This window comes from Melospiza georgiana, chromosome 29, assembly GCF_028018845.1.
Source record: "Melospiza georgiana isolate bMelGeo1 chromosome 29, bMelGeo1.pri, whole genome shotgun sequence".
NCBI lineage: Eukaryota > Metazoa > Chordata > Aves > Passeriformes > Passerellidae > Melospiza > Melospiza georgiana.
Window position 1 is genome coordinate 2,156,658 of NC_080458.1, and position 22,930 is coordinate 2,179,587.

At 49.0% G+C, this 22,930-nt stretch overlaps 1 pseudogene; it reads left to right on the forward strand.

Moving 5' to 3' along the window:
• The window catches only part of LOC131094398 (zinc finger protein 850-like), a 672,678-nt pseudogene that overhangs the window by 149,425 nt on the left and 500,323 nt on the right, over positions 1–22,930 (forward strand).

Sequence of the window (22,930 nt, forward strand, 5' to 3'; positions counted from 1 at the left end):
GCCCTCTCTGTCGTGGCAGCTTTTGTCTGAAAGCAACCCTTGGATATCAGGAATCTGGGAGGTGGAACCCTAATTTTGGCCATTTCTGCATAGATAAGGATGGTTCTTTTCCATAGGAAGGAAAGCACCCAGCCCCAGTGTTTGGACAGCAGGGGAGAGGCAGCCCCCAGGAGGCCAAGGGCAGCCAGACCTGTCTGTGCTGGCAGCTTTCACCTGGTAGCAATCCTTGGATGTATGGAGTTTTGGAGGTGGAATCCCAGTTTTGGCCATGGTCAAGATGGGTGTTTTTTCCCACAGGAAAGTAAAGCACAAAGTCCAAGTGTTTTGGAAGCAGATGAGAGGTGGCCACCCTCAGGCCAAGCCAGCCACACCTGTCTCTCCTGGCACCTTTTGTCTAGGGGCTATGCTTGGACATTGGGCATTTTGGAGGTGGAATCTCAGTTTTGGCCATGGGCACCTGGACAGGAAAAAGAGTTCTTTTTATTAGGAAGGAAAGCACAGAGCCCCAGTGTTTCAGAGGCAGATGAGGGCCAGCCCTCAGGAAGCCAAGGCCAGCCAGACTTGTCAGTCCTGGCAGCTTTTGTCTGGGAGCTATCCTTGCATATAGGGAATTCCAGGGGCAGTTGCCCAATTTTGTCCATGAGTGCCTGGTTGAGATGGATGTTTTTTTCCCATAAGCAAGAAAAGCACATGATCCCAGTGTTTCAAAGGCAGTTGAGAGGTGGCCCCAGGTAGCCAAGGCAGCCAGATCTGTCTCTCCTGGCAGATTTCATCTGGGAACAATCTGTGCATGTAAGGGAATTTGGAGAAGGAATCCCAGTTTTGGCCATAGGGCCCTGGAGGAGGATCAGGACAGTTGTCTCCCATAGGAAGGAAAGCCCAGAGCCCCAGTGCTTCAGGGGCAGGTGAGAAGCAGCCCTTGACATGCCAAGGTCAGCCAGACCTGTCCAACAGCCCCCAGGAGGCCAAACCAGCCACACCTGCTCCCTGTCCCCTTGGTTCCATGGGGCCCCACAGTGTCCCAAGGGTCTCCTTGATCCCAGGAGTCCCTGCAGTGTCACAGTGATCTCCTTTCTTCTGCAGTGTCACAATGGCCCCTTGGTTCCATGGGCCCCACAGTTTCATCCTTGGCCCTTGGTTCCACAGGGGGCCTGAGTTACACAATGGTCTCCCTGATTCCGTGAGGCACCAGAGTGTCACAATGGTCTCTTTGCTCCCATGAGGTTCCATAGTGCCACCATGGTGTCCTTGGATCTGCATTGTCACAAGGGCCCCTTGGTTCCATGAGTTTCTGTACTTTCAGCAACGGTTTCTTTGTCCCAGAGGGGCCTTGATGTGTCACAAGGGCTCCGTGCTGGGCTACCCCAGCAGTTGGTAGCCATGTGCATTTCTTTCTATAGAGCTTCTGTCTTCCTGTCTCTCTGTCTTCTCCTTATAATGCTCTGGATAGGGAACATTTTTGGTATCTCAACAACTGAAGTGATTAAATGTTTCCAGGTGTAATGGACTGAGCTAATGAAGTTATTGTCATTGTGTTTTATGTTGAATTGGATGTTTTATTAAATCTTTTTCCAAAGTTTCTTGATTTTCTGTACATTGCCAGTAAAACTTTGTGTCATTTTGACCTCTTCAGAATATATGGTTGGTGTTTCTCCTGTGCACCAAACTCCAGTAAAGGAACGCTTGGTTACTGTGAGAAATGATTGCTGACTTTCAACATTTTAAAAGGTTTATTAAACCTTAACAGAAATGGCAAGAAAAGGACTAAGTAAGGAAGAACAGGCCTGGGAGCTCCCCTCGTGGCTGCCTACCATGTGCCTGCCTCGTCCTCAAGATGGACACTTCGCCTTTTATACCCTGGGGTTGCATCAGCCAACCCTCTCCCCTCCCGCAGTCTGTCAGTCAACTCTTCTTTGCTGTTTATTGGTGGACTCTGCTTTCCTGCAGCTTGACTGGAGGGTCAGGTGCTGTCATGCCACGCCCCCTCCCCTAGGAACAAGTTTTTATACTCGCCTTCTTTCCACCTGTCCTGGATGGCTCAGGCTGTCTGATGGAAACAACAGGGGGGAAAGGGGACTGTGGGGAGAACAGAGGACATCTAAACAACAGACTGCAATAACATAATCACACATCAATAAAGCTTCTCTTAATATTCACACAGCATTCATCCCTTAATTGCGAGAGCCAATCATCTCATTAGCCATCTATAACACAAAGGGACCTAAAATCACCGTTAAAAGGTAAAATTACCCGAAGAGGACTAAAATCCACCCATATGGGCCTAAAATCAGCCAAAGGCATATAAAATCCACCCTAAAACTGCCGTTTATCCTAAAATCACTCAAACAGGCCAAAACCCCACCCAAATGGGCTTATAACATCCAAAGGGATCTAAAATCCACCCTAAAACCCACCAGATTTGGCCTAAAATCAGCCAAAGAGGCCTAAGATCCACCCAAAAGGCTAGAAATCCCTGCAAGGGATCTGAAACCCACCCTAAACCTGCCCAGTTTGGCCTAAAATCACCCAAATGGACCTAAATTCTCCAGGACCAAGACAAAACCCAGCAGCAGAACCAGCACCAGCAGCAAGACTGAGACCAACACTGGAACTGAGATTGGCAGCGCTACAGGACCGGCACTGGGACTAGGACCGAGACCCAGACCAGAACCAGCACCAGAACCAGAACTGGCACTGGGACCAAGACTGGGACCAAGCCTGACACTGGGAATGGCACCAGGAGTGCTTTGGAACTGGGACTGGCACCGGCAGCGCGCCAGGACTGGGATCAGGACGGAGACTGGAACCCAGCACCCGCACTGGGACTGCTCTGGGACCGGGAGCCCTCCAGGACTGAGACCGAGACTCTCACCGGAACCAGCACGGAGACTGGCAGCGCTCTGGGACCGGGACCGAGACTGAGATTGGCACTGGGAGCACTCCGGGACCAAGACCGGCGCCAGTAGCAGCACTGAGTCCAGAACTGCTCTGAGACCAAGACTGAGACTGGGACCGGCACCGCTCTGCCATTGATATTGACACGAGAACCAGAATCAGCACTGGGAGTGCTCCAAGACTGAGACGGAGACCAAGGCTGGCACCGGGAACGGGATCAGCACCAGGATCACTCTGGGACCAGCACCAGGATCAGAAATGGTATTGGAAATGGGACTGGCACTGGGATCCCTCCCAGACCTCTGCGTTCACTCCAGGGAGCTTTGGGTGCGCCCCCAGGCAGGATGGGGAGGGACCCCTGGGCAGGGCGGGACCCCCTCGGTTCACATTGATCCGGTGCAGCCATCCCGGTCCATATGGTCCAGTTTGTATGATCCCAGTCTCTGCTTCTAATCCATACAGTCCCAGCCTGTGAAATCCTGGTCCACGTGATCCCAGTCTGTCCAATCCCAACCCATACAATCCCAACCCATACAACCCCAGTCCACATGACTGCAGTTTGTACGGTCCTGATCCATATAATCCCAGTTTGGATGGTCCAGATCCCTATGGTCCCAGTCTGTGAAATCCCAGTCCACATGATCCCAGTTTGTATAGTCCTGCACAGCACACACCCCAAGGGTCTGGAATTCCAGTTCCCAGCCAGGAAAAGTTTTTCCTGCCCTTGAAGCCAAAGCTCTTAAGAAGGGGCCGAAAGCCAAGTGCAGCAAGATCTTACAGTGACATTTCACTGCCAGCCTTCAGAACTTCACCCATGGCTGTTGTAGCTCCTGCAATGGGAATTAAATCAGGGCAGGGTCTTTGGTGGCAGCTGCCCTGGCTCAAGGGAGGCACTGAGAGAGAAACAGAGCAGGCAAAGAGAGGCAGGAGAGAAAGGAGGACACAAACAAAATCAGCTGAGAAGGTGGCACTCTGCAAACAGAACTGGAACTGACTGAAAATGAATGGGACAGAAATCACTAACTCTAAAAGTTTTATTTAGTATTAAATATATCCCACCCAGCCAGCCCCACACAATCCCCATCCCACTGCTCCAAATTGGGATCCCACTTCTCCCAATCTCCTTCCAACCCCATCTCACCCTGGCGGCTGTGGAATGGAGTGAGTTTGGCATAGGATTGAGATTTTTAGGGTGGAAACAAGGCATTTTGAAGTGGGATTGACACTGTAGGAATTAAAATTCAGTTGTTTGGCATGGGATTCAATTGTTTTGAGGTGACCCTGTTGGCTTTTGGAGTGCAAAGAAATGGAGAACACTGCGCAAAATCTCCAACCCCCGGACCAATCCAATCCTCGAGAATATTGTCCCCAAACCATCAATTCCCCTTTAAAAACCTCTGAAATTCTGGAACTTTAGACATCTTTGATCAATTTATTTCATTTAACCCTGTTTTGGCTCTTTTTAAGGGATGAAGATGAAGCAGAAGAAAATTAAGGTAAAACCAAAAGGAGAAGCAGCCAGGTGTGTTGCCAACATGGACCACAGGGAATGTGAGTGACCAGGGCTGTGCCCAAAGTGCCTCCTCCAGGGGGATAGAGCTGGAACAGCACACGAAGCTCTTCCGCACATGTGGGGCTTCTCCGCATCATGGAGCTGCTCATGGAGCACCAGCTCCGAGCTCTGGCTCCATCTCCAGCCACCTTCCTGGCCCAGGCTGGCTCTTTCCCCCTCAGATCCCCGCCAGCTGCGTTTGCAGCTCCTCCTCGTGCGACATCTCCGGGACTTTTCCTCCCCATTGGCTTCCTGCACCGTGGAGCCGCTCAAAACGGCCTCTTCCACCAGGTTCTGCCGCGGGCATTTGTCCTCCTTGCTCTCCATGCTCAGCTCCTGCTCTGGGGGAGGAAGGACAAGGAAAGGATGGGATTTGCCTCCGTGCCACAGGCAAGGGCAAGGAGATCCCTACAGGGCTGAGCTGCAGCCGGGGCCATGCTGGGCTGGGAGATGGAGCAGCACAGAGGTGGAAAGGGGCACTGACTTCCTCCTCACCTGCCTCAGTGTCCCGGGGCATCTTCCTCTGCCTTGCAGCCTCCCAGGGGTTGGCAATGGGAAATCCTGGTTTGGGGAAAACAAGGAGCGGCGGGGGGGTAGCACGGTCAGGACGGACGGAGACGAGAGATCTCTGGAGCCAGGTCCTGGAACTTGCGGTTTATTGCAAAGGGCCTGGGTGCAGGGCCCTGCTTGGAGCTGGCAGCCACAGCTCGGAGCATGCCCGAGAGAAGAGAGGGGTAGAGAGGATGAGAGGGTAAGAGAGTAAGAGGGTAAGGTTCCTGTTACAATACAATAAATATTCTTCTGTGTTGAATATTCTATTTCTCACTAACCAATCTATACAAGATACAAATTCTAGAGCATTTATATACAGCCTATAAAAGTCATTACATTACCATACTGTGTTACATTTTAAACCCTAGAAAATGCTCTTTGGATCCCTTCTGCTGAGCTAGTAGGGTCTGCTCTGACCCTTGGACCTGTCTGCAAGCAGAGGGAATTGTTTCATCAAAAGGGGATTACCTTCTTTCAGGCCACGCTATTGTTTTCCAGTTGTTCAGTAACTAAGGTATCTAAAAGCTTGCTTTCATCTCCATTTTGCTTATAGTTTCTATATTCTCAAAATCTTTTGCCAGACAATCATATTTATGAGGATTTCCTGTTTCATCTTCCCCAACACACATTGAGTTTCAAGGTCTCTCTGCCCGAGTACCTCTTTACAAGTCATTGGACACCTAGGCACCATAAAACCTCCCAAACACAAAGACCTAGCCCTGAAAAAGCCTCCCAGGAGTTCCCCGTCCCTGGTCCCTCCCCTCTGGTGTTAAGGCGTTCCCCCATGTCCCAGCTCCTGGGGGTCACACTTTGATTGGGGGTCCCCCTTCTCCTTAGAGAGCGCCCTGCCCAGGCTGCTGGCAGTCCCAGCAATGCCAAAAGCTCCCCCCTCTTCACTCTGCCCATTTTGGGGTGCCAGGGCTGTTTGGGCTCCTGGGCCCCCTTCTCCCCTCATTTTCTGCTCTGGGCTGCAGCGGCTCCAAGGAGTCCCCCCTGCCCCTCTCAAGGCTCTTGAGGCTCCCACCAATGGCAGCGCTCCCCACTCTCTGGGCTCCCCACTTTGTGCTCCTGGGGCACACAGGGCTCTGCTCCTCCAGGCTGCCTCTGCCAGCAGTCGCCACCGCCACCCCGCGATGTCCCCCCAAGGGGCCTTTTCCGCTCAGCCTTGGACTGCTTCATTCTCCAAACATCCCCCCAGAAAAACCCAACCCAGGGACCCCCCGGGATATCTCAGCTGAGCTCCCTCTCCCGGTTTACCTGCGGGGTGGGGGCAGGTCAATGATCCCACGGGTGGGGGCCGCGAATTCAGGGAAGGGTCGACCGCATGGTTCTCTTCTTTCCTTGATGCTCCTTTGTCCCTCCTCTTCCTCCCTCTCCTCTACCTTCCCCCCTCCTCCTCCCCTCTAACCCCTCCTCCTTCTCCTCTTCCATCCCCGCCCTTCCCTCCCTCCTCCTTGATGTTGCAAGCAAACTGGAGGAACTGGGAAGAACTGGTTGCATGCTGGAGGCAACTGGGATATACTGGGCATAACTGGGGGATCATACTGGGATAACTAACACCTTACTGGGGCTACTGGCAGTGCCTGGAAATGACTACAGACATGCTGGGGGCAACTGGGATATACTGGGAGTGTCTGGAACCATACTGGGGGGACTGGAACCACACTGGGAGCAACCAGGACCACACTGGGGGCAACTGGGAGTGAGTGGGACCATGCTGGGAGGGACTGGGGTCATATGGGGAGTGATTGGGACTAGAGCAGGGACAACTGGGTTCAACTGGGACCATAGAGGGAGGGCCCCATCTGCAGGAAGGGCTTCAAGCACAACTCCCACCTCACCAGGCACCGGCGCATCCACACCGGGGAGAGGCCCCACGAGTGCTCGGAGTGTGGGAAGAGGTTCAGGACCAGCTCAGTCTTGAATCAACACCAGTGGAGGCACCGCTAAGGGAAGCCCTGCAAGTGCCCCAGCTACAGGAGGAGCTTCATGCACTGCTCCAACTTCCTCTCCCATCAGAGAACCCTCATTGCAGAGAGCTGCAGGTGCCCAGGGAGGGCATTCCCAATAATCCAAGTTGGAAAAACCCTGCTGATCCACATTCCCAATAATCCAAGTTGGGAAGATGCCTGGCTGGTGGTCTCCACATCATCCTGGATCCCTGTAAGCACCTGACTCAATGCTGGGGCAGGAACACCCATTGGGTCTCAGCTCCATATTGGAAACTCCTTGGGAAAAGCTGATTTTTTACCTTGTCTTGGTTTGAAAGACAGGTGTCTGCTAAGGAAGGCAGGACCCTCCTTGGAATGGAAAATGTAAACCCCCTTCCTCTGAATTATTAGAATTGTGAAATTAAGGGGCTATCAGCCAAAGATATGGGAATAGGAATAACAGTTCTTCACTGGTGTGTATAATAAAGCAAACAAAGAACAACTACAGCATTGACAGAGGCTCTGCTGCACAAACCCACAGGGGTGGGTTTGATGATCATGGTGCCCCAGCAGGGCTTGGGGAGCACCAGGCTGGGCTGGCAAGATGTATCAGCAGGCAGGGGGTGTGGGGTGTGAAAAACACCTTCAGTCTCCTGTGAAAATTTAAAAAGTTTAAAAAAGAACAATAGGAAACAAGGACCATAGAGCAAAGGTTATTACAGCCAAGTGCATCTTGGCACTCAGCTGGGGATACCCCTTAAATACCTTTTCCCTTACATCAACCTTTTGTATATTTATAGACCCTTATGCATAGTAAACTTTTTCCGCAAACCAGTTTACATATTCCAAGAACTGTTTAGCATATCTTGTCCTTGGATCTGCCTTTTTAGAGCATGAGTATTCCTGGGTTGTGGTTTTAGTCCTTTTTTTATCATCATCTTCAGTTTTGGGCCTGGTCCACTCTGCCTTCAGACAGTGGTTGCTGATAGTTGGCAGATCTAGAGAGAACACAGGAGTCCTCTTCCTGTGTTCATTGTGTTAGGAAAATTAATCCACAAACATCAGAGATTTATGTCCAGAAAGGAGACAGAGGAGTCCTTTTACTCATTTGAATAAAGGGAGAGGTCGTGGGGCATTCCCCTGGGGTCTCTCAAAATTTTGGAGGATGCAGCCTCCTTTTTATCCCAATTTCCCAGCTGTATTTCCCTTCTCTCTTTCCCCATTGGCTGAGGTACTTGAGATGTACAGACCCCCCAAAATACCTGATACCAAAGATTTTCCTCTAATGTATAACCCTCCCTTTTAATTTTTAATTCTTACAGAATTTAAGGGTTTCCCCATTGTTTCTTTCATCTTTTAATGTCCAATTTCATTTATCAGCAAACCTAACCCATTTATCAATCAGTGGAATCCTTCCCACTGTTTCTGTAATCTTTCAGTGCTGGTTTTATTTACCAGCAGACCCAAAGCTGGTCTGTAAAGACAAATCTGCTATTCCTCTCAAATGGATGTTATCCCAACCAAAGCAAGCATTTTAGCACAAGTATAATTATATCAGCTATTTCACTACTATGTCTAACCTTAATTAACAACAGAAATAGAAACGTTTTAGCAAAGTTATTTTAACACCACAGATATTAAATCCATTTTTACATTTGTGAAAAGCCAGTGTTATATTATGTATCTATAAGAGTGGCTGCAGGGCAGGGAGAGCTGAGCTCAGGGTGCCAGGAAGACTCCGATGGGCTCCTCTTTTATGGAGGTGGGTGTTAATAAGTGTGAAAAACACCAATCACTTGTTTTTAAAATTTTTAAAGTTTAATTGTAATAAAATGGTTATATAAAATAGTAATACAGTTATAGTAATAACAATTTGGACAATTTGAATTAGGACAATATGAGACCATAGAGACAAAGAGTTACGGATGTCCGGGTACCTTTTTCTGGGCAGCACAAGCCCAAAAAAGGAGACCGGATAACAAAGGATTAACCCTTAAAAACAACAGCCTGTTGCATATTCATACACGTCATACATGATGCATAAATTCCATTCAAACACAGGATTTTGTCTGGTCACTGTCAACTTCTTCCTCTGAATCCTTGGAGGTGGGAAGAAGTTTCTTCTGATAAGAAGACAATAAATTCTTTTTCTTTGAAAGATTTAGGTGTCCTGTGTCTGCTATCTCACTGTGAGTCCTTTCTTTAAAAAGAGTATCCTACATAGCATAGTGTCTATTTAAAAATTTTTTATAACCTAAAACTATATTTAACACAGTACTTAAGAAAATTAATACAGCATTACTTTCTAATGCTGTATATATATTATATAATATTCATTTGAATATTTGTGGAATGCCAATCATAAAATAAATGCTATTTTCACAATAAGGTCCCAGTGCAGTCTCACAAGCAGAGGCTCACCCTGATTTGCAGAAAAAACCCCACAATTTGTAGAAGCTGTAAAGCCAGTATGATTGATTTCAGTGCTGCCCTAAGGACATGGGCACCCCTGAAAATTCCCAAGTCTATTTTACCTCTTAACTTCTTGCATATGCATATGAGAGGAATGTGGGATTTGTCTTTACAAACCAGCTGTGGGTCTGCTGCTAGATAAAACCAGCACTGAGAGCTGAAAGAAACAATGGGAAGTGAAATAAACAGGGCCAGGAGACTTCTTCTCCTTTTTAATGCCTTTATTAAAAGTGATCAGCTCAGGATTGGGCAGCTCGGCAGGGCTGCAGTCCCCGTCATCTCTCCCATGGCGGCTCAGAGGAGGAGGATAAGCACAGCTCTGTCCACTAGGGGCAGAGCTGGGGGATCCGGTCCTCGTGGGAGCCTTTAGGGCGTGGTGTCCACGTCAGATGTTGGTTCGGTCTGAGTCTCGCTTCCTCCCAGACCTGGCCCGAGGGCTCTCGAAGACAGGGTGAGGAACAATGAAGGCTTCCAGCATCTCTGCAGGCCCAGCACTCCGCTCCTCACATCCATACATCACTCCAGTCTCTAAACTCTTATTTGGCTCGTTGTTTTTGGGGTCTTCTCAGTACATTCGGAGCGGGGGACCCACACAGCATTCTGCTAATACAAAAGGAGCAATTAGCCACAACGACCTGTGATTACAATAACAAAACACGCAGAACTTCTGCAGCTATAGTGATCTGGCTGCCTTTTTGTAACTTTTTCTCACAAAAAAATATTAACCGAATTTTTGTTCATACCAGGAAGGATCCCACTGATCAATGGAAAAAGTTATTTGCTTTTACAAATAAACTTTAGGATTGCTGATAAATTGAACTGTACGTTGAAAGATGAAAGAAACAACGGGGGAAATGCCTAAATTCCATAATATTTAAAAATTAAAAGGAGGGGGGTTATACGTTAGAGGGAAATCTTTGGTATCAGGCATTTTGGGAAGTCTGTACCTCTCAAGTACCTTAGAAATGGGGAAAGAGTGAAGGGAAATTTGGATAAAAAAGAGACTGCATCCTTCAAAATTTTGAGAGACCCCAGGGGAATGCCCCATTGTCTCTCCCTTTATTCAAATAAAGTCAAAGGACTCTTCTGTCTCCTTTTTGGACATAAACCTCTGATGTTTGTGCACTCATTTTCCTGGCACACACGTATTAAACTGTCTTATAAATTTTATGAGCCTGCCAGTTGTTCAGTCACGTAGTTGTAACCCAGATTCAGTTTTTCCATCTGCTTCAGCCCCAAGGTTGGTGGGGGCCCCCCTCTCCTTATCTCTCTTCAGCTTGGATGTCTGCATTCCTTTCTAGGTAGCCTTGAATCTCCTTTGTTTTCTCTGCAGGCTTTTTTGGGAGCACACAAGTTAACAGACTACAGGAGATTAAACAGCAGACTTCAGCTAAATCTAAAATTGGTTTCTACCCGAGTTAAATTTCCAACCCACAACTGGAGAAGCAGCTCTGGCCTGGGCTCCCAGATAAGAGAAGTGCAGCCAGATGCCCTCCTCCTGGAGCTTGATGACATTTTTGTTTTCTTAAGTATCCAGTTCTTAGTGTTTCCTAGCAATTCTCTGAGTAAAAAGGAATAAAAGGAACCCCCAACATATCTTTGCACCCTAAAAATTCTGCTCTGTCCATTTGTTTCTTCTGGTGGCATTGAGCATAGCTGGATGATCCTTGGAGGTCTTTTCCAACCTAAATAATTTCCATTTTTATCCCATCAAAACACCCAGAATTGAGGTAAAAATAAAGAAATTAAACAAAGAGATTTAAAGCTGCACCATTTCACTGGGATTTGGAGGTGAATTTGGGGTTCAGAGCAATCTCCAGGAGGATGTGGGTGTTGTAGGGCTGTGGGGCCACAGTCTTGTAGCTGTGCTGGCAGAGTTTGTCCCCCTGAGCCCGTCTGTTCTCCAGGAATTCTGGTTCTGTCCCAGTCTCTGGCCTGGCTCTCCCCATTTGGGGTGTCCCCCCAAAGTGCCCAAATCTCTGCTGAAGTGCCTGGGCTGATCCTGGCTAGGGATGTTCCTGCCCACCAACCTCTCCTGGTCAGTGCCAGGGGGGTGGGAGGGGGTTTGAGGGGTCCTGGGGGACCAGGGAGAGGCTTCTGTGGCTCTTGGGGTGTTTGTGGTGCTGGGGGGGTGGTTTGGGGGCTTTTGTGGCAGACTGTGAGGGGGGTTTGAGGTCCTGGCTGGGCTGTGTGGCTTGGAGAGAATTTGGGTGGGTTTTGGGGGAGATGGGAAGGGGCTTTGGTGGCTCTTAGGGCCATTTACATTGCAGGGAGTGTCACGGACATATTTTCTAAAAAATCCTTTTGCTAGGATTTTTCTCCTGAGGAGCTGAGAAGCCTCAGAAAAGAAATGTAAACAATAACTATCTGATGGCTGTGGAATGTGATCTGGAGATGATTTACCAACAGGTGCATCTTTGATTGGTCTCATGTGTTTGTTTTTAATTAATGACCAATCATAGGTCCAGCTGTATCAGGACTCTGAGCAGTCACAAGATTTTATTCCTTTCTTTGCTAGCCTTCTGGTGTCTCCTTTTTCTTTCTTTAGTGTAGCTTTAATATATCATTTTCTTGTAATATATATCATAAAATAATAAATCATCCTTCTGAAAGATGGAGTCAAGATTCTCATCTCTTCCCTCGTCCTGGGGACCCTCAAACACCACCACAGAGGGAGTGCTTTGGGGGAGTCCTGGCCAGGAGCTGTGGGGTAGTTTGGGGGGTCTGGGTGGGGTTTTAGAGCAGATGTGACCCCCCCAAAGCAGCCACCAGACCCCACTCCCCAAGATGCTGCCAGGGCCCTGTGGCTCCATGTTGGGGTTCATCCTCCTGGTGCTGCAGGAGAAGGTGAGGGGGAGTCCCCAGGGGCTGTGTGTGTCCCCCCCATGCCGGTGTCACCCCCTTGTCCCTCCTCACAGGGCTCCTGTCCCAGCTCCTGCTCCCCAGAGGGAATTTGGGGAGGGGGCAGAGGGGGTGCACAGCCCCCACCAGGAGATGACCCTGGCCCAGCCCCTTTGTTCAGCACGAGGCTGGGCTCGGGGCTGATGGGAAGCAGATCCTGCAGCTGGGACAGTGTCACTGTGATATTTTCTGAAAAATTCTTTTGCCAGGATTTCTCCTGGGAAGAAGTTAAGAAGCCTCAGAGAAAAATGTAAATAATAATTATCTGATTGCTTCTCCTCCTTCTTCCTCCATGACGTGATGTGGCATTGAAAAACTTGAGGGTCTGGCCATGGCCCTGTCATTACATTCATTCTCACCTCAGGTCATTGCCAGGGGCAGGAAAGGGACTCTCTCTCTCTCCCCAGGGAAAAGGGTGTACTTTCCAGACAGGAGGAAATACATTGCCAGGAAGAGCCACTCGTTGATGTTGTAGTTTTCTCTGTAAATAGTTTTACTGTTTTACTTATCCCTTCTGTTGTCAATATTGTCTCAGTTCCTGTTTGTTCCTTATCTCGTTGCTGTTCCTCATAAATTGTTCTCATCCCAGCCCGGGATCTTTGCCTTTTGTGCTTTCCATGGGAGGCGGGAGGGCAGCAAGGGCAGTGCGGTTTTAGCAGGAGCTGGAAATTGGGGAATCCCATTCCTGAACCCCGGCTCACGGAAACCAAGCATCCGAGCTGATCCCAGCCCTGGTGGCCATGGCAACAGCCTTGGGAGCGGGTTCCTGTCTGGGGCTGTGGGAACCTCTTCCCTCTGGTGCCCAGGGACAGGAGTGGAGGGAACGGCTGCAGCTGAGTCGGGGCAGGCTCCGGTTGGATGTCAGGAAAAGGTTTTCGCCCAGAGGCTGCTGGGGCCCTGCCCAGGCTCCCCAGGGAAGAGTCCCAGCTCCAGGGCTCTCTGAGCTCCAGCAGCGTTTGGACAGCGCTGCCAGGCCCAGGCTGGCATTGTTGGGGTGTCCTGTGCAGGGCCAGCAGTTGGACTGGAGGATCCTGATGGGTCCCTCCCAGCTCAGCCAATTCTGTGGTTCTGGGATCCCATGAGCCTGGGGATGGGGCTGCCAATGGTTGCCATGGCAATGGGCTGTGGCTGCAGGCCTGAGCTGGTGTCCATGGCAACCACCCCTGGCATGGGGTCTCCATGGAGCTGCCAAGGGACTGACCATAGCAACAGGGGCCTGGTGATGGTTGCCATGGAAACAGACCATAGCCACAGGAGGCTGGTGATGGTTCCCTGCTAATGATCAGATTTGTCACAGGCCCTCAGAGGGGTTCCATGGGGACTTTCCAAGAGTCTCGAGGCTGTTCCAGAGCTGGAATGTCACAGGCAGAGACAGAGGCTCCATGGATACCTCCCAGGGCTTTATGGGGATGGTAAAGAGCCCTGTGGTCAGAGGCAGTCACAGCCATTCCATGGTGACATCCCAGGGGACCTTGGGCTGCAAAGGCACCTATCTGTCAGAGGCACTCACGGGGGCTCCATGGTGACATCCCAGGAGTCCCCAGGCTGCCAAAGAGCCAGGATGTCCCAGACACTCACAGGGGTTCCTGTCATGGGCACAGTGGGAGCTTCAGGACAAGTTTCTTACAGAAGCTCCTCTTGGGTCACGAGGTGCAGAAAGGATCCCCAATAGCCCGCACAGATCCCCAAATGTCACAGTTGAATCAGAAATTACACAGACTCAGATCAAAAGGTTAAGGGCTAAAAGCCACCTGTTTTTTCAATCCTTTTCTTTTATATCTTGGTTTGCTCCCAAGATGTGGAGGTGGACCTCATTGGTCATTTAATCAACACATTTCGCATGATTGGCTAATTAAGACAACACCCTTCAGCAAATAACTTTATGGAAAAGAGCCAACTTATTACAAACATTGTCAGGGCACCAGTTATTGATGTTTGTTTTATTTTGAGCCCTTCTGGGGGCTCCCTGGATGGGGGAAACCTTCCTGTAGCAGTTCTGCACCAGGTAAAAGGAGATGCACGGCACTTGTTCAGTCTTCAGCTTCTTGTTTATTGTTATCTTATCTAAAGTTTTGCATTGCTGTGCACCCCAGACTTAGCATGCTGGAAAAGCACCGCAAAATGGCCCTAAAATGTACGGTTTCAAGGTCTTTTAAAGTTGTCTCATCCAATAAAGTCTTAAAACATACAATTTTTCTACTTATCTACCACTAACTCATCCTTTGACTGTCCATATAACCTCTGCAATGTGCTTTCCTTGACCAATCACCCTGTGCTACCAACACCGCAGAAAATGCAGTAGATGAAGAAGACAGGGACTACACCCAAATTCCTCCATCTTGCTTCCTATCTACACCATACTAAAAATCCCAAAACCTAAATTTCTCACCCAAGGGACATAGTATAGTACTCTCTATTACCTATTTCACACTTTGCTAAATTCTAATCTGTCTGAAAGTCCTGGAAGTCCTCTCCATGGGCAAAGGTTAAAGGCAGTGCTTCTCCAGGGGTCAGGCCCCCTCAGAGCAGACAGAGAAATATTCCCTGTGCCCTGGGTTCCAGCATTTTCAACCTAAAATCCTTTAACCCTTAACAAGTGAAGTTACCCAAAAATGTTCCAGGTAAATAGGATTCGAAGGAAAGAAATAGAGAATAACAGAAAGACAGAAGATCCATAGAAGGACACACACATGGGTACCAACAGCTCGTGTGCCAGCGCTGCAAACAGAGGAACCCCAGTAGAAGGCAGGACCCAGACACTGGGCTGGCTTCGTGCTCTGGCTTTTAACCCCCTGGGCACTCATGGGCACGCGCCTGGGGTAGGACTGCCGGTTGTTTGTCCAATCAGAGCCAGAGCAGCACCAACTGCTAGTGTGTGATTGATTGATTAACAGCCGGGCTAATCAGAGCTGGGTTAACATCACACCCTGCTGTATGACTGACAGCTTTGCCAGGCCAGGGCTGGGGGCGGGGCTCTGTCCCACCACAAACCAAGGCCTGACCTGGCCCTGATCCCACACGGGCATTCGGAGCATCCCAAGGTGTCTTGGGACATTGATCACATCCAGCCTCTGACAGCAATGGTGGCACTATGGAACCTCATGGAAACATGGGTCAGTTGTGACAATGGAGATCCAAGGAAACGATGGTGAGACTGTGGAATCTAGGAATCATGGAATCAAGGAGACCATTGTGCAAATCATGGGCCCTGTGGAAGCAAGGATCAATGATCAAACTGTGGTTTGATTGTGATTGATTTAAAATAGAAACAAGGAGCCATTGTTTCACAGTGGGCATGCATGGGGCCAATGGACCCTCTGTTGGGGCTCGTGAAACCAAGAAGCCATTGTGACATTGCCAGACCTCATGGAATCAAGGAGACCATTGTGACAGTGTTAGGACCCATGAAGTCAATGGAACATGGAACAGGTCTGCCTGGTTTGGCCTCCTTGGTGCTGTCTGACAGGTCCCCCTGAATTTGTCATGTCAAGGGCCACTTCCCATCTGATCGTGAAGCACTGGGGCTCTGTGCTTTTATTCCTATGGGAAAGAACTGTCTTTCTTGTCCAGTTGCCCATGGCCAAAATTAGGATTCTGCATCTAAAATTCTCTATACTCAAGGGTTACTCCCAGACAAAATCTGCCCATACAGTCAAGTCTGGCTAGACTTGGCCTCTGGTGACTGCCTCTCATCTGCCCCTGTACCACTGGGGCATGCTTGTTTCCTTTCTTATGGAGACCATTGTGCCACTGCAGGGCATTGTGGAACCAATGGACCACAATGACACTGCAGGCCCTTGTGGAACCTGGTACACTGTAGGAACTTGAGGAACCAAGCAGAACATTATGACTCTGCAGAGCACCATGGATCCAAGGCACCATTGTGACACTGTGGAGCCTCATTGAGCCAAGGACATCATTGTGGCTCTGTTGGGCCACATGGTCCCAAGGGGCCAGTGCAAAGCAGCAGTGTGGGAGTTAGTCCAGCTGTAACTCAGAGTCAGCCAGATTTTACCCCAGAAGAACTGGGAACGAGTTTCAAGCCCTGGGAATGATTTGTTTAACTTAGGGTAAGTTTGAGAGTTCCCTCACAAGCCTTTAGTGTTGTTATGCTAAGTTGTCCAAGTTCTCCTTCCCTATTGGTTACTTGTTTCCCCTATGTGGGTATTCTTTCAGAGTGTTCTACCCTCAAGTGTATATATTGTTGTTTCACCTTTATCTCAGGTCTTTGAATCCCACCCCTTGTACTGTGCTCGACTTCTCCATGTTTATTGCTTTTCACCCTGTTACTAAAGTTCTTTTTGTGCAACTCTAATGATCCTGCTTGTAGGAGTGTCGGGGAGTAGGAATGTTGGGATGGACAGAGACGACAGATTTCTGAAGCCAGGTCTTGGAACTTGTGGTTTATTGCAAAGGGTGTGGGTGCAGGGGCCTTGTTTGGAGCTGCCAGCCACAGCTTAGAGCAGGTCCAGAAGAGGAGCTTGAAAGAAGCGCCCAAAATGAATGCTCAAAAGAGGAGGGGAGTCCCCATTACAATACAATAAATCTTCTTCTGTGCTGCATATTCTAATTTTCACTAACCAATCTAATACAAGATTCAAGCCCTATAGCATTTACATACAGCCTATAGGAATCATTACATTACCATACTGTGTTGCATTTTAAACCCTAAAAACTTTTCTTTGGATCCCTTCTGACAAGCTAGTAGGGTCTGCTTTGACACTTGGACCTGTCTGCAAGCAGAGGGTATTGTTTCATCAAAAGAAGATTACCTTCAGCTGGCCATACCATTGTTTTCCATTTGTTCAGTAACTAAGACTTGGTGTCTCAAAGCTTGCTTTCATTTCAATCTCACTTATAGTTTCTATATTCTCAAAATCTTTTTCCAGGCAATCATATTTATAAGGCTTTCCTGTTTCATCTTCCCCAGAATCTGCTCCTTTTCATTTTCACCAACGTTGCCCTGAAGTTGGGGAACCAGAAAGGTTTGTCAGAGCCACACTCACTGTAACCTTTGCCCCCCTAACACGGACCCTGACATTCAGTCATGTCAGCTGGGGTTAGCTGATGGATAGGCCAGTGTTCCCTGGGATTTTGGATTGTGCCGGGCTGGCAGATTAATCATTGCTTCGAGGAACCTCGGCCAGGATCCACAGGGACAACGACAGTTTCACCTGCATAGGATTGCAGGTGGGTTTGGGGAAACGCAGGACAATTATTGCCCATTCTGCCACTGTGTTTTTACAATACGCACCCACGTCCCATAATTGATTTGGGGTGTTCCAGTGGCTGTTCCACGTAAGGGGGAGAAAGAGAAAAATGGGCAGCCGGATGTCCAGAGTAGAAAATTGTGTATATGGAGGCTTTAAGTTAATTCTCACTGATCATGACCAAATATCTTCAAAGAACAAATTAAAATCAATCATGAGGTGGATCATTAAAAATTTTCCAGATGCCCCTGAGCCTGACCATCCTCCCTCCATCTTGGCTCCTCCAGTTCTGGCTACCACAACTTTTTCTTCCACCCTGAATGAATCCCCAGACTCCACCCCCACAACTGCGGGTCATGCCCCACTGTCAATCATTCCACTCTCATCCTTGGCCATGCCTCCAGAACTCCACCCCACAAGTCTGCCATCCTAAATCAAGGCACTTCCTCCCCAATACCTGACCAAATGGCAGTGCCCTTTGCCTCACCCTCTGGCAACAATATAACCCCATGATCAAAGATACTAAGCACAAATATTTGGGCTTAGTATTTTTGATCAAGGGGTTATATTGTCACACTATTTGTAATCAAAATTTTTCTGCTCCAAGTTAGTCTTCCTCCTCAGTTTGGATTCCCCAGATCCACCTTGCCCCTCAACCCCAGAAGATCCCTAGGAAAGGATCCAGAAAGAAGCACTTAAGGAAGGAGACTTGCAAATACTCTTGAAAGTCCTTGTTGGCCCCATATGAAAGAAGAGGGCAAAATCTCAGGTATCAGCCATTGGTTTACAGGGAAATCTAGGATCTTTGTAAGGCAGATAAAGACCATGGAAAGGACTCACCTTGTTTTAATGGCCTAATGAGGGCCATGTTTACAGCACATGTCTTAACCTCCTACGATTTAAAATATATTATGAACATGTTATTGTCACCTACAGAATATACCCTGTGGGAAGGGGGATGGAAGTGTTTATTAAATCAATTAATAGCAGACTACGCTAATAATGAGGCAAGGGCAGAATTGACAATCAACCATCTAGATGGAGAAGGACAACACAGCCTAGAGCTGATCAAGCGGCAGGTATCCCTGAGAAGTATGGGATGATATCAAAGAGATGGCTTCGGAAGCTTTAATCCAGGTATCGGATGGTAGCACCTCCAATTTGGACTACCTTGGGTGGCTGCAGTTGAAGCTTTAGGACAATTAGACAATCTTGGGTGCCTGTAAGCAAGCAAACCAATGCTACCTCCCTCAAATTGAGTGGCCTGCTCTCAGACATAGAGACCATCAGACATGCCACCTTGCAGAACAGTGATAGAGTTTTTACTCTGGGCACATTGTCATGGCTGTGTAGACTCTGAGGGATATGTTGCATGAACCTCTTCAGCCACAGTGAGTAAATCCACAAGAGCATTCAGGTACTTAAGGAAGGGTTCAAGAAGCTTCAAGTGGAAAACAAAGACTGGTTCAATAAATTCTTCCAATCCAGGGAAAAAAAAAGGTTGGATGATGTCTAGCTAAAAGAAGACTATTAATTCTCTTAGTGGTTGTTGTTCATTGTTAATTGCCCCATGTTTGTTTGGATGCTTTTAGAAAGACTTACAACATTCTTTCAGTTTCATCTTTGTTGTAAAACACAAAGGGGGAAGATACCCAACACAGAATCCTCATGGACTCCTTGGAAGAGAGAATCGGAGGCCAGGATGGAACAAAAACCTCTCAGAGACTCAGTGTAGGCAGGAAAATACTTAAAAGTACCTAAAAGTATTCCTAAATACATAGAGTGCCTTAAAACCTTGAGTATCTCAAAGTATTAATGAGCCCCACTGAGTGTCAGTACAAAGCTCTCAAGGGACTCATTAAAGCAGGTAATTGGGGCCATGATTGCACAAACTTCTCACAAAGTCTGTATCAAAAGGCAAACACCAAGTACCTTCAAAAAACTGAAGTGCCCTGAAGTATTGAACCCCACTGAGTGTTGTTACTGACAAAGCCTCTCTAGGGACTCATTACAGCAGATATTTGGAGGCCATGATTGCACAAAACTCTCAGAGACTCCAAGGAAAAAACCAAACCCCAAGTCCTTTGAAAAGCGTGAAGTCCCTGGGAGAATTAAGGAGCTCCCAGGGCCATTCCTGGCCAAGGCTCCCCAGGGACTCCTTCCAGTAGATCCTTGAGGCCCCTGGGATGTAGGCTAGGGGGGGATGCTGAGGGCAGGACAAGGGGCTGACAGTGCCCAACCTGGCTGGGGCTGTGCCAGGAGGCCCCAGAGCCTCAGGACAAGGTGTCTCCTCACAGTCCTTGGTGGCACAGACCCTGCTGCTGTGCCCCAGGCACCAAGACTTGTCTTCTCTTTGTCCCCACCTGTCATCACTGCCTCCAGTTCTCTGCTCTGCCTGGGGCCTGGAGACACATTCTCTGTCGTCTCACTCAGTGGGACCCATTAAAACTTCAAGAAACTTTGGAGTTGGATTCTGACTTGGAGTTCTGGAGAGGTTTTTTCTGCTCCTTCTCAGGGACTGATATTCAGGGCCTGAGCACAAAGCCCCAGAGGCTCAATAAAGTCCTTGTGCTATGTCTGTGCTGCTGAGCTGGGCTGGGCTCCTGGCACAGAGGCAGCTCCTGTAGAGCTGTAGAACCAAGCAGAGCTTCAAAAGCGCATTTGTCTTTATGAACAGCTCTTCTGCCAGCCCAGCAGGGCTGGGGCACTGCCTGCAGCCACCCGGGCACAGCACAAAGGCACAAAGAGCTTCAATCAGTCAGGGCTGGGAAGGTGCTGAGAAGTGCCTGGGGCAGAATCATTGCCAGCCCTTGGCAACGGAACCTCTGGCTGCAGGACAATGCAGCTGCAGCTCCTGGAGCCATCTCCTGCAGCTGGAACATCCCAATGCCTACAGACTCTGTGAGTACAACTCTGAGTATTTCTGGTGCAGGGGAGGTGAAATGCTTATGAAGCTCTGACATGCTTAGGGGTTCAGATCAGTCATGGAGTATTTCCAAGACAAGAATTTTGATAAGAACGAGGAAATTTCCAAAGATTTTGTATTCCATTTCATACTACTGGTTGATGGCAGGGAAGGGGGTATAAATATTAATGGCTGATTATGAATTTTGACTAGTGTCTGAGACATTCGAACTGTTCCTATTAGTGATCAATAGGTTCACAGGAGATGCCTAATGTGCTTGCAGCCACTCTGCCCATGGACAGCACAAGCATCAGCTTTTGCTCTTAACCATCAGGCTCAGTCTGAGCTGTCCTTTCTCCAAGCTGCAAATAGAACCTGCCCCCAGCCAGCGCCCTGCAAACAACCAGGGTTCTGTCAGTCCAAGGAGAGTGCACAGAGATTTGGGGTCTGTGAGTGCTGGCAGGGAGAGATCAGGCACAGGGAAACACCTGCAGGAGGAAAATCTCCAGGAAGCAGAGATAAAATCAGGCAGTGAGAGAAAACAAAACACAGAAATGCTGTGGCAGGGAGAGTTTAGAGATGTCCACGGGAGCCCCTGCAGTGCAGCCCCTCCCTCTGAACAAGCCCCCTCCCTCCTGTGCCCCCAGCCAAGCCTCTGCCCTCAGGGCCGAGGCTCCAAGGCGTGCAGCCCCTCCTGTGCAGGCAGAGCTGCAGCAGAGCCGTGGGGCAGCTCTGCAGCCGCGGGCCCAGTTCCCTCTGCAGAGCACAGGGCTGGGAGCAGCTGCCTGGCTCTGGGAGCTCTTGCAGGGGGCACAGCTGACTCAGGGTGACGCTGGCCCCGGTGCCTGGCTCTGGGCAATGCTGTCAGTGCAGCCAGGGAAGGAGCTGCATCTCCCTCAATCCAGTGCCATCATAAGGAGACTTGGAAATGTCCCTGAGATTTCAGTCCAAGGTGGGAGCTTCAATATAGGGTGAAAATCTGTCCTAGAGCATCTCTGATTTATAAGATTGATGGGGAAAGGCAGAGGTGTTCTGACACGGAAAATGCTGTTGGGTTGGTGAAATGAGCAACATGAGTCCATTGGCTACAAATGTGGTTCTGGGCTGTGGTGAATCTAACTGCTCTCAGCAGTGCCTGGTGACATTTTAGAGGAGGCACGAGAAGGAGATCACAATCCACCTGAGAAAGGTTAAACCCCACAGAAACTCTGAATAGGTCAGAACATCAGACCATCTTCCCTCAGTCATCATCTCGCCTCATAGAACTTGTTCTGATCTCCCTGAGTGCAGAAGTATTGCAGAGGGTTTGAGATCCAAGAATACCAGCAAAGAGATGGGGGAGCTTATAAAGAAAACCTCAGAACTGTTAAACACTAAAGTTTGTGTCAGTGTATTACAGAGGAGGGTACATGGGAAATAGCTTTGATTTTGGTTACGGGTATGTCCTCTAACCCTTCCCTGTCCTTTATCCATGAACAGGTCCCAAAGTGCAGCCAGAGCAAATATCCAACAGCAGCTCCATCAGGCACTTCCTCCTGCTGGCATTGGCAGACACGCGGCAGCTGCAGCTCCTGCACTCCTGCCTCTTGCTGAGCATCTCCCTGGCTGCCCTCCTGGGCAACGGCCTCATCATCAGCGCTGTAGCCTGCGGCCACCACCTGCACATGCTCATGTTCTTCTTCCTGCTCAACCTGGCCCTCAGTGACCTGGGCTCCATCTGCACCACTGTCCCCAAAGCCATGCACAATTCTCTCTAGGTCACCAGGGACATCTCCTACACAGGATGTGCTGCGCAGGTCTTTTTGTTTGTTTTCTGTGCAACAACAGAGTTTTCCCTCCTGACCATCATGTGCAATGACCGCTTCATATCCATCTGCAAACCCCTGCACTATGGGACCCTTCTGGACAGCAGAGCTTGTGCCCACATGGCAGCAGCTGCCTGGGCCAGTGGCTTTCTCAATGCTCTGCTGCACACAGCCAATACATTTTCCCTGTCCCTGTGCCACGGCAATGCCCTGGGCCAGTTCTTCTGTGAAATCCCCCAGATCCTCAAGCTCTCCTGCTCAAAATCCTACATTAGGCAATTTGGTCCTCTTATGGGTAGTGCTTTCCTGTTTTTTGGCTGTTTTGTGTTCATTGTTTTCTCTTATGTGCAGATCTTGAGGGCCGTGCTGAGGATCCCCTCTGAGCAGGGTTGGCACAAAGCCTTTTCCACCTGCCTCCCTCACCTCTCCGTGGTCTCCTTGTTCATAAGCACCGGTACATTTTCCTATCTGAAGCCCCCCTCCATGTCCTCCCCATCCCTGGATCTGGCCCTGTCAGTTCTGTACTCGGTGGTGCCTCCAGCCCTGAACGCCCTCATCTACAGCCTGAGGAACCAGGAGCTCAAGGCTGCAGTGTGGAGACTGATGACTGAATGCTTTCAGGAACATTAAACTGCTGGCCAGTGTTTGCAAATCACTTGTAATAAAAGTAATCTTTGAAACTTCTTCTTCGTTTCATTTTGGAGGTT